Source organism: Anser brachyrhynchus, assembly GCF_964034855.1.
Source record: "Anser brachyrhynchus genome assembly, chromosome: 7".
Lineage (NCBI taxonomy): Eukaryota > Metazoa > Chordata > Aves > Anseriformes > Anatidae > Anser > Anser brachyrhynchus.
The window spans coordinates 40,501,202-40,512,492 of record NC_137701.1 but is presented as its reverse complement, the minus strand read 5'-3'; positions in this window follow the sequence as shown (position 1 = coordinate 40,512,492).

The following is an 11,291-nucleotide window of genomic DNA, read 5'->3' as shown; positions in this document are numbered from 1 at the left end:
AAAGCAGCAGGCCAGGTGCCTTACGCTGAGGATGTGTACTGCTTTGTAGGTTTTACCCCCAGCCTCCAAAAGGAGCTAGAGGAAACTTAAGGACCTTCTTACTGGGGTCCTTCTCACTGGTGTCCACCCAACCTGGTGGCAGTTCAGATCTGAGAAGTCACAGAGCGTTACCTTGCCTTTACTCCCAGCTGCGGGCCAGTGAAGGAGCACGTTATAACTCCAGCCTTCCCCATCTCAGCTGCTATACTCGGCTGAACAGCCACGCGTGAGCGGGGCATTTATAGCATCTCCCATATGCATTTTTGTTGTGTAATAAAAGCCAGGTTCAACCAACAGCTTTCCTTTCGAGCTGGGGAAAAACACTGTCTCCTCTGCCGACCGCCCCGTGCCGTTGCACGCCCCAGCCTCCCAGTCCCACCGGCGCTGCCGAACGGGCTCCAGAGCTCTTTCTGGGTGGTGACAGGGAGCAGAGAGAGAAGAAACAGACAGCAAATGTCATCGTCTCCCAAGCCCCGTTTTATCAGAAACGAAGCTAAAATAACCATCATTTAAAGGCTTTGCGGGATTAGGAGTTCAGAAATCAGATGGATTCCTCCAGCTTACGGTGAATTACTGGCGCGGGCACGCCAGCGGGATCACTGGGGCATCGCACAGCCCGAGCAGAGGAGCACCAAGAGGCGTTCTGGAAAGCAAACATCTTGGATTATTGTTTTAAAGCATCCCGTAGCAGCAGCTGAAGAGGAAAACATAGAAAACATTTTTACCCAAATAGAAAAACATTCTCAGATCTCTACAACACGTCCTAAATTTAAACTCCTCATTGGCAGATGCTTATGTTTCCACTGGAGCCACTGTTTAGCACAGAATACAAGTTTAAAATAAAATTTGACCAAAAAAAGCACAAAAGAAGAGAACCTTGCATCAAAACCTGATCAGTACATTGACAAGAACAAACATTAATTAAACCCTCCTTCCACGGTCTTCCAGGCAGCTGTATGATCTGTATTGAAGCAGACAATTTGCAATCATTTCGGCTTTCTGATTTAGAGGCGACACTGCCAAAACCCGTTAGCAGCAATCTGTGTATAGCATGGTCAGAATCCAATGCTCCATGCCATCGTACGCTGCAGCCTCAGACAAATTTTAGATGTTTATTTATAATGCATTATCTTCAAGGTCCTGAGGCGTACTTGCACTCCGCTCTCCCTCCAAGCCTGTGGCAGGAACAATAGCTTTGATACGCAATCAGCGCTGTTTGCACCATCGGGACGCCGACGGTAGAGCGATGACAATAATTCAGAACAAATCTTCGCAGGAGGCATTTAAACCATGAGCTCTTTGCTGTGGGGTTCGGTGGGAATTTATAGCTGGGAGAACTTTTTGCATGTAAAGAAGCACACCGGCGCAAAAGCAAGAGTCCTAAAAGCGAAATACGGATAAGAACAAAAAAGCCTGTCTCTGACTCTGCAAGTCCCTGAGCCCACTAATCACCATCGGATCACTGCTACAGCTGCTGATCTGATCTCAAACAGCTGTTTTAATGCTCTAAAGTACCAGGAAAAAGTTCATTGCCACATTTGCTACGTGCTAGCAAGTAACAGCTATATCTCCAGCGCCCATTTCTTGCAGGAGCACAGCGCAGAAACACCGCGGCTGCTTCCCACCACGAGTGCTTGCGCGAGCGTGGTGCCCGAGCTGCTGCTTCCCTTCCGAGGAAGCCCAAAGGCAGCACTCGGCCCCTGCGCAGCGTTTGCATGGAGCCAGGCGGCCGCATGTCCCTCTGGGACCAGCGCCCGTGGGGATGCTCAGCCCCCAGCCCCCCGAGGAAGCGGCTCTTCGGCGGTGAGCCAGCCTCGGGGCAGCCCCCCGAGGCCCCTGCCAGCCTAACACTGGCTGTGATGGGTGCCCCAAACTGGATTCGAGGGCGTTCATCAACACGGCAGGCCGCATGAACACTTCCTGAAAGTACTTACGAGCCCTGAAATTTGAGGTTGTTTAAGGAGCATGAGGGAAACAACAAAAACGGACAGCGTTTGTGCAGAACTTAGGCCAACACAACACAGTAGGCACTGTCTTAAGCAAAATACATTTTATTTATATTTTGCATGTAATTCCCGTTGTGTGTGCGCATGTCTGATACCTTTAAACTTGCTAACTAAAAAAATTCAAAAACTCTCTCATAACCATGGCTAACTCTGGAAATTAAGCGAATTCCGAACTAGATTAATGATGACTACAGTCCTTCATTGTGAGGCTTCTCCAATTAGTCAGCCACCAGGAAATCCCTCTCCCCTACAGTTACTATTCGATGCTGCAGGGCTTCCCTTCAAGTTCAGATTTTGGATTTCTCTGCTGAGGAAGGCGAGCCAGGAGGGGAGCAGGAGAAATCAGAGAGCTCCGGGCCCTTTTGCTCTCTCTCGCTGGGCACACACCATCTTCCGTCGTGCGTTAGGAGGAACAACGCTGCTGCTGAACACGAACAGTGCCAAAAGCAAGCAGGTGTGCAGGTAACATTTGGTACTGTCAGACTGATTTCATTCTCCATAGCAAGCCGTGTGGACTGCCAGTACACTCAAACGTGATGGAAAATTAAGGAAAAACACTTTACAGCTATACAGGATGAAGTTTTCCATTCATAAAAAGGCGTCTATAGAGAGGAGTAGGAGCAGCAAACATTTAAGTCAAACTCAAATGAGAGACTAAAAAGTTAGCCGCTTTAAAAGCCCAAACATTTATGCTGAATAGAAATTTGGCAGAACGACCAGCCAGAAAGTGTTTACTTGTTTCAAACCGATTATTGAAAAAGGCATTTTCAGCTTCCCTGTTATTTCATTCTGCAGGCATATGCCAGGGTAATTAAAAAGCCTTTTAGAGAAACTATGGAGAAGATCATTTGGAGCCAGTTTTTACGCCTCTGGGGCAGTGCACTTCTGCTGCCCATCCGTGGCGTGGAACACCACGGGGAAAGGAAGTGTTTTTTCCCTACACGTCCATAACCTCTGTCCACGTTCAGATTATGTCTCACATTTAACATCAGATTAACGCATTAATATTGATTCTGTTGCTCTTCCTATGCTACGATTTGCAGGATTGAATATCAGGTTGGGAAATGCCTGCCATGAGAGAACTGCTTCTTTTAAGCACTCAGTCATCTGCAGCACGATTTGCATTAGCATATAAAGGGAAACATTTTTACAGTGGTCTGCGCGACTTTTGTTTGCAAAGGTGAGCCCTTACAGTGGTCTTATACCAGTAACACTCATTTCTCGTTTAGCCACCTGAATTCCAAACACGACCAGCAGAAACAAGGAAATGCATTTGCATCAGAAGCCCAATGAAATATGTTCTTCCACCTACCGAAGCTCAATTTACCCTGAATTTCAAGCTTAAATTCACAGAAGACAATAATTAACTGAAGAGACAACTTTCTGGATGACAACAAATGGATTTCTTCCTCAGTGCACTAAAAAGTTTCCCTGAGAAGTGAAATAAGGTATTTAATTTAGTACATTAAAAAAAAAAAATTCTTTCAGGAAGGTTGTCAGAGAATTGATTTGTCTTCCCTTCCTGAGGGACAGGCCACACTTAGCAGTGAGCGAGCTGCATTTCCACATTATTTCCAAATATACCCTTTTAGGTTTGTTTTTTTTTTTTCCTGACTTTTCCATCACATTTGACATTAACTTAAAAGCCTGTCATTGTTTTTCTCTCAACTGAAAAAAAAAAAACCTCCTTGCTGATAGGTGCTCTGAAGTGAAACCACCTTCAGAAACAAGGAAAATGTCCATGCATTATAAGATTTCTCTTCCTACTGCTAGCATTGTTTGCGAATTAAATGCAGCTCTATTGCCCTTTAAGCTTTATCCCTATGCTTTTATCCTTAGCTTCATTAGTGGATTTTAGAACACATTTCAGACAGACTTCAAAGCATTCCCATGTAGAAAATAAAAATTTCAGATAACCTGGGCTACTTTTTATTCTGATTTTTCTCAACCATTTTTTTTTTATTATTATTTTTCCCTCCCCTCCTTGCTTTTATTTCCTGTACGTAGAGGCTTCAAAGGGTCATAACTGTTGGCTGAGGGGGCTGGATGCTATTAAGCAGATGTCGTTACTCCCTTCGTTTTTTAACATTTCTCTTGAGAGATTTTTTTCCAACTTTAATCCTCTCTTATGACTTTAGGATTTGTTTTTCAACCAATAGTCCAGAGTACATTTTTATTTCTAGCACTTGCTAGTAATGAAATACGGATTATTTGTCTTAAATCCATGAATTCATCAGCTATACAGCCATAGGATCAAGCAACAAGCATTACTGATCTATGTTTGATGGCATGATTTTTACGAGACAAAACAAGCATATGAAAACAATAAAGTAGGAGACACAATTATACAGCATAAAATCCCTTATTAGCTTTATCAAAATCAGTAACTAGTCATTGGACTGCATTTTAACAAGGAAACAAGTAAAAAACAGCAAAGCAGGTGAAAGTCCCACGTTTTGCCACGGGATCCGCAGCACACACACGTTACTCACCTCGGAGGGAAGCTCCCCTCAGCCTCACACACGCTCAGACAGCAGAAAGCTACCCAAAGTGAGAATCATTTGTTATCGTCACATAGTTTTGCTCTGCATTTTCCACTAACTTCATTACGTGTACCTCACGCACCTCCTTCCTAAAGCTTGGCAGGTATTAGTTCTACTCTCTCCCAAATTCCAGGCACCAGAGATGATGCTGGTTTTGGATGCATTGCTCCTCACGATGCCTAACATCTAAAATCTTATCTTCCAGAACTGACCTGAAGAGTCAGGATTCGACTGACTTCCCAGAACCTGAATTCTTCAGGCGTTAAAGTTCTGCAAAACAATAGCAGAAAACGGCCACCTCCAGGACCAACACGCTTCGCAGAAGTTTCAGGCTCCCCAGAGGCTACGCTTTCCATTCCTTTTCTCCTAAGAGCACGAAGCACCAAGAGCTCCCCAGAAACAACACTGCATTCATTCTCTGATTTAGATTTTTTTTTTTTTCTAGGAAAAAAGTTACATACACTCCCGTTGCCTTCTTCCCCACATTGGACTAATCTGAAGCCAGTCTACTCTTGGTCTCACTTTTTCCACGATAGCTGACAGCACAAGTGGAAGCAGAAAACAATCGTGATAAAACGCCATGAGAACATAGCACCCAGGATATAATGTAATCCCATCGTTTATAATGCAAAATACACCACTGGAAAATTTAATTTCATTTTTCGTAGAATAAAAGAGTGAAAAATAAGTACCCCTGTTCAGGGGGAAGAAATAAGCTGCAAAGAATACCTTTGGAACAGGGAAAAGTTCCCTATAATTCTTGACAAAGACACTGAGGTTATGTGCTGAATGCTTCTAACCAGAATACATCTTGGGACTCCTTGCAAGGGGAAGAAAAAACCCAACATCATTATACTATACTTTTAATAAACAGAATCCATTCAACCCTTGAATAAGTTATGAAGCTCTAACAGGAAAAAAAAAAACAACCTACTCTGTAGCCTGGAGCATATGTGCTATGAAGTAATCATTTAGACTCACCTGCAAAACAAAAACATAACTGGCTTCATGTAGAATATGATTTCACCAATTTTTTTTCCAGCGCCCAGAGATATTTCTTAAATTCGATGTTAGAAAACAATAGTTCTAATCTCTCCAGAAACCAAGACTGCAGTTGCTAAGGCAACATTGCTTTTTGGACTCCCCTGTTCTTTGCTTAATATGACAACATTTGAAATTATTGTACCAGTGCACATAAAGTAGAAGAATTCTAAATAGCACTCTGAAATTAAAATATACATATTTTATATATATATATATAAAATAATAAAAATAATAATCCTAGAATTTTTTTTTTCCTTAACAAGCTGTTCCTGGTTTATTAACTGAATCCCAAGACAGACATGCTGGAAGCTTCACTAATATTTTCTTTTAGCTTCACAGTGTTAAATCATATTCTGTGTACAAGCCCTCACCCTGCTGGCCAGACTACAGACTGCCTTTGAAACCGCTGTGCTTCCAAAAAGTAGCCGCCTACGCGTGAAGTGACAGGTGTCTGAAGATGTTTGAGACTAGTTATCTGTTTAGTTTATACGTAGAAACCTACAATGCAAACCTAAGAGCAAAAATAAAAGATCAAATATTTTAATTAAATTTAACTAATTTAATCTACCATTCCCTTGTACAAGCAATCGAGATCAAACGCTCCTTCCCCCAGCTTCCCGCAGATTTCAGAGTACAGCTGTACTGACAGGGGGCTTTCCTGGGGGACTGGAAAGGAAAGGAGGGTGCAAGACAAATATGTACTCTATCAAAACAAATGTAAAGCAAGGCAAAAAGTTTCAGGGAAAAAATCACTTCCTTTAAACATTACTGCCTAAAGTAACTCTACTAAACGCAAATAAAAATGAGACTGTAAATAGCAAGCTTGCACCTGGAGGTAACAAAAGCAATTTCAATCCCACTTTTTCAAGCTACGCTTACTGTGAGGAATCAAAAGCATCCTGGCAAATTCAGCTCTCCTGACCCCAAATGCAAACTCAATCCCATCACTCCTTAGGACAACTTGCTTTCTGAAGTCGTTCCAGATGTGGGGCTCCTGCAGCGAACTGTGGTTCTCACACGGCTGAAGCTCAAGGCTGCTCCAGCAGGGAAGGAAGCGCCAGCGGGTGAAAGTGTGCAGTAAATAAAAGCAGAGTCATAGCTTGCAGAGCAAAGCATGCAAAAACGAGGGTGGAGAGCTCGCACCAGAGGGGAAGGACATCTTTCACATATCCTTGCTCAGGAAGACGTGCCGGAGAAATGGGGGACTGCTGCTGCTACAGGAGCCAGCGCCTCACTCCACTGTAAATTACGAGGCTAGAGCAAGCGCTGCTGCCAGCTGCAGGATGGCAGCCCTTCTTTCAGAGGTGAGCAGGTCACGTTGGGGTAGGAAGCAGGTTCAGGTTAAGTGGGAGGCTTCAGTAACACCATTAACTCTAGATAGCAAATGTGATACCAAAAAAATATAAATTATACCATGCCAGAAAAGGCTGATTAAGGAAAGGCCTTTTAATGTTTGTGCACTACGAAACTGTTCATTTGGGCTCTGCTGGAGTCACTAGGATGCGAGTTTACAGTTTTAACTCTCATTTCAAGGTATGAATTTTGTAATATAGTGACTGGGGAGCTAATTCACGAGCTGCTCAGCATCTCCACCCTGAAGTGACAGAACTGGCTTGGAGCGGGACTGGAAACAGCAAAATCTCTGCCTGTTAAATTCTGGTCCTGCAGTTGGCTGAATTTCACCCTCTTGTAACAAACGCTGAGACCCTCGGAAGCAACATCTGCAAGTGTGGTAAAACTGGCTTGCTTCTCCAGCACTGAAAAGCAATATGTGATTAGCAAACATATCAGAGATGCCAAATCAATCCCTCACCAGAATACCTTTATTCCACAGGTTGAACAACACAGACATCACGATGCATGGCGCATTCCTTCGATATACAAATACATACAGAAGCACACGCAGTGTTGAAGCCATACAAGCCGATTGCATTTTTAATCTCTTATCCGCAACCTAAGAACTACAGTGGATATTTGCAAAGAAATTTTCCTTGATACCGCAATCCAAGAAAGATTAAAAGTAAAACACAAAGGGTACGAGGCTACTGCCGTGGCCAGCATACCATAAGACAAGACACTTAAAAATGTCTGAAAGAGGTCTTTAGGGGCTCTCCCTGCCCTCACGCTGCGGCACCCGCACCTGGGCTGGCTCCGAACTGGAACCAGTCCCGGGAAGCTGCTGGGAGCTGAGCACTGCTGCACCCTGCCTCGTTATGCCCGTGCCACGCTAACGAGGCAGGGCAGCTCCCCAGCTCAGCATCCGAGCCAAACGAGCTCACGCCTGGCCGCGGAGCGTTTGTTTCGATGCCTGTACCCACACAGCACCGTATCCAGTGTTTGATGATAGCGGCAGGGGTGGAAATCAGGTGTCAGGCACAGGAGTAAAATCCCCATTCCCTGAAGGTCTGCTCCCTTCGAATGAGGAGACAACGCACCGCAAGATAGGCGGTGCAATTCAAAAAAAAGAAAGGCATATTACACGTTATGCAATTGCAGGAAGCACACGCCACTTAAAGCTACGTCGTAGGGACAAAAAGAAAGCTAAACTTACCAACATCAACTCATGCTCGGGGGCTAAGTCTGATTTTATTCTAGTTCCTAAAGAAGTCACTTGCAGAATCTTTGGACAATGCTTGTTGAATTTTAACTCATTTTAGCAGCAAATAATTTTCAATCAGATACTTTTAGTAAAGAAACTAGTCACCCTGTGCATGACAGAGTTAAGAAAATAGTGCCAGTTTTCTTTTAATTCCAAATAAATTATTGCTCTCCAACTTGAGATTATGACAAAGTTAAGTTTTAAATTTAATTTTTAATTCGAATATCATCATTACAATTCCACTCGTACAGTAGCTGTACGCACAAGCGGTAGCTGCTTGCTCAGCACTGCATCTCGCCCTCATCCAAGTTCTGCACCAGCCTTTTATTCTTTCAGATCACTTAAGGTCACAAACAGATGAGCTGAAGCTGTGCCAACACTAAGCACAGCAAAGATCATGTCCTATCTCTCTTACGGTATGCTCCTGCGCTCCTCAATACAGCATTTGTCTGTTCTGCAGCACCACAGCATGGTTAACACAAGTCCAGTTTATACTGAACAACCTCCCCCTATCCTTTTTTATTTTTATTTTTTACACTACTGCTCCAGTTGTTTTCACACCTGGAACTTCGCACACAACCTGCTGCACTGCTAAATTTGGTGTTGCAAAGTTCAGTGGCACAGAACACAGGTGCAAGCGACCAGCAATTTTTCTTCCTTTACCATACCTGCAGTCCTTCTCCCACTTTACTCATTATCTGTCCCACTGAGTTCACAGACTTACTATAATCCTAAGTGCACGTGAAATCATTTATTACATATGCAGTTTCACCTGTGCATTCATACCAGATTCATTTGTCTTCTCTAAAAGTATTTTGTCTAGGTTTCATGAGTGCATCTTGTTTTAAAATAATAAATATTTCAGCAATAATCACGACACCGTAATTATAATGGCCATATATATTAACTGTTGGGCTTTAACAATTACTCAGGCAGGTTACTCCCTAGTTTACACACACAGTAGGTAACTTATTACCACAGTAATATAGATCAACATTAGTTCCTTCCACTCCTCTGGGGAAAAAAAATAAAAATCCCTAGAAACCATCCCAAAGGCTTCCAGCTCTTCTGGCAGCCCCTAAGGACAACTCTACGACATACCCCATTGACATGTCTGGCTTCTTTTGGGGCTACTTATCAGCGGATGGCTAATCACACTGTCAGGTGAATGTATTGTATCAGTGTAATCAGCAAACGAAGAGATCTGCCCACACGCTCCGAAGAGATGAATGCAAGAACACAGTAACAGCTGTAACATAGCTGGCTCTGTCAAGCAAACTGCTCAGCTTCAGCTTCGCAAGATGTTTTTAAACAAGAGATTAGGTAAATTCTTAGTTTCTAGCAAAACTCCTGCCTCCATTGTCTCTAGGCTACTGTTCACATTATATGCATCCACCCCTCTTGTAACACTTGGGAACTAGATGGTAGGGTTTTTTTCATTTTATTTATCTCTAAAGCATGCAGACAACACAGGTGAATGGGATCGGTAACTCCTCCACCAAGACCCAGGAATTCACAGATGGGTTGACTCCTTCACATGATGAATACCAGATAAGGACCTTCTGCCAAGCAGCGTGCTGTCTGCAACTGGATTTGAGCCACGTAGCAGAAAGCTGCACATGCAGCCCATTTACATGGAAATCTGGCCAGGAAAGTAAAAACTGGGCAGTCTGCAAGAGACGAGCAGTTTCCAAAAGAACTGTTTCAGATTCACAATGAAGTTTGCCAAAACAGCAATCACTAAAGTACGTAATTTTGCATTTAGAAACAAATTCAAACGTTAAAAAAAAAATCAAGTCTTGAATAATACAGTAGTACAGTAGGACATGCCAACCTGTCAGGAAAGGACACCGATCAGAAAAACCGATGAAGATACACCAATTGTTTGGTATGACAGAAATCAAGTTTTAATATCCTGTTCACAAGCTGTCCTGTTTTATCACACAGCGATTAAACATTCAAAACTTCAACATGGTTTAAAAAAAGCATATTAAAGTAAAAGCACCTTTACAGATCAACAACTCAATCCTCCCATATTACCATTTGTGCTTTTAAATTTCCTCCTTTGGTCACCATAGAAGCTAACATCAATCTGAGCAGATTCAGCATGTTTTCATAAAAGGATAACTAAGACTCAATCAAAGAGACACTGAAAATCAGAAGCAAGCTATGTGGTTCACATATCATTTGCCTAATGCGTTTGTCTCCATCTTTCAATCAGGAACCCAAAAACATGCTTAGTATCGTTAACTCTTTCATAATACACCTTAAAAAGCCAGCTCAAAGTGTCAAGATAACGCTTTCCTACAGTAATTTGGCAGAGCCACACACGCTGTTTTGCTCCCCTCACACACAGCACAGAGAACAGCATTTGGCTCCCACAGGACAACCCGCTGGGAATTTAGTACCTTACTTACATGAGAACTCTTAATTGGATGCTCTCACCTAAGCCCAGTGAAACTTGAGGTGTATTCTTTCAGCCTGGGTATAGTATATCGTATTAACAGAGATTTATATTCATAGAGCATCCGAGGTTGGAAGGGACCTCTGAAGATCACCCAGTCCAACTCCCGTGCCAAGCAGGATCACCTGGAGCACGTTGCACAGGTGATAATCTGGGCATTTCATACAACACCTGCATGGAATCTTAATTATTAAGAGATAATTAATTGACTTGACAGGCACATTTGACAAAGAGGAAAGCCACTGGCAGAACTAGAAACATTTTCTATCTACAAATTCCAAGTTCCACCAGAATACCGCTGCAGATCTTGTTGCAGGGCCACATAGACGGTAACTCTGGATCTTTGCTGGATCCCGTCTCGCACAAATCCTATTAGTTATCACTTTGAACCGAAGACTACCATTGAAAAGACTTGTTAAATGACGGGAGTGTGACACCTGTAAGAGCACTTTCACACCTAGAAGTTACTACACTTGTAGTATCCAATGTGTCCCACCCCCCCCCAAAAAAAACAAACAAACAAAGGCACCCCAAACACCACTACATCCAAAGGGCCACATTCACAACTGATTTTAACAAACTACAGGAGTTATATG